The sequence below is a fragment of the Aotus nancymaae genome, unplaced genomic scaffold, assembly GCF_030222135.1.
Source record: "Aotus nancymaae isolate 86718 unplaced genomic scaffold, 86718_ANA_hifiasm-v0.15.2.pri h1tg000064l_0, whole genome shotgun sequence".
Classification (NCBI taxonomy): Eukaryota; Metazoa; Chordata; class Mammalia; order Primates; family Aotidae; genus Aotus; species Aotus nancymaae.
The window spans coordinates 12889797-12890723 of record NW_026988478.1 but is presented as its reverse complement, the minus strand read 5'-3'; positions in this window follow the sequence as shown (position 1 = coordinate 12890723).

Genomic DNA, 927 nt, shown 5'->3' with positions numbered 1-927 from the left:
GATTTCTTCTCGCACTGGGTGAAAACTACAAAAAAAAAAAAAAAAAAAAGACTGTTTGCTATTAGAATAGTCTTAACCTTTCACCATAAAATCATTCTTAGTAGAGTAGTCAGTTAGCAGGTAATACAAATTTGATGTATCTCCGGTTATTAAAAAGTTAATAACCTCAGCAACAGAAAGTAAGGAGGAAAAAAAGAAGCAATGGACAGGATTTTTCTACAACTGATTAATGAACTGAAAAGTTGAAAGTTATTTTTAAAATAATTTTTAGCCAAACCGGTAGTGCTTTACATATTTATTAATCCAATAAATATTCATGAAGCAGCTTTTAGGGTCTTTAAAAAAATCATTTTATTTTATCTTGCAGAAGCTTCTAGGTCATTTTACTTTTTTTTTTTTTTTGAGATGGAGTCTCACTTTGTTACCCAGGCTGGAGTGTGATCTCAGCTCACTGCAAACTCTGCCTCCCAGGTTCAAACTATTCTCCTGCCTCAGCCTCCTGAGTAGCTGGGATTACAGGCACACACACCACCATGCCCAGCTAATTTTTGTATTTTTAGGAGAGGTTTCACCATGTTTCTCAGGCTGGTCTCAAACTCCTTGTCTTCCCAAAGTGCTGGGATTACAGGTATGAGCCACTGTAATCCTTGCTTTCTTGATACAGTTCTGCTTATCTCTTTATATTTTTCCCTAAGTTTTGTGATCTAATTCATTGATTTTCTGCCCTATTCAACTACTTTTAACAGTCTGTATTTGTAGGCAGAAAAGCATCAGTGGTTAAAAAGCAGACTCTGAGTCAGGCTACTTTGGATTGAATTCAAGATGAACCACTTCCTAGTGTGTATCTTGGGCAAGATGTTTAACGTAATAAATGGTTAAATTTGTCATTTATAGCCTGAGGAGAAAATGGAGAACATGGCTTGCCTA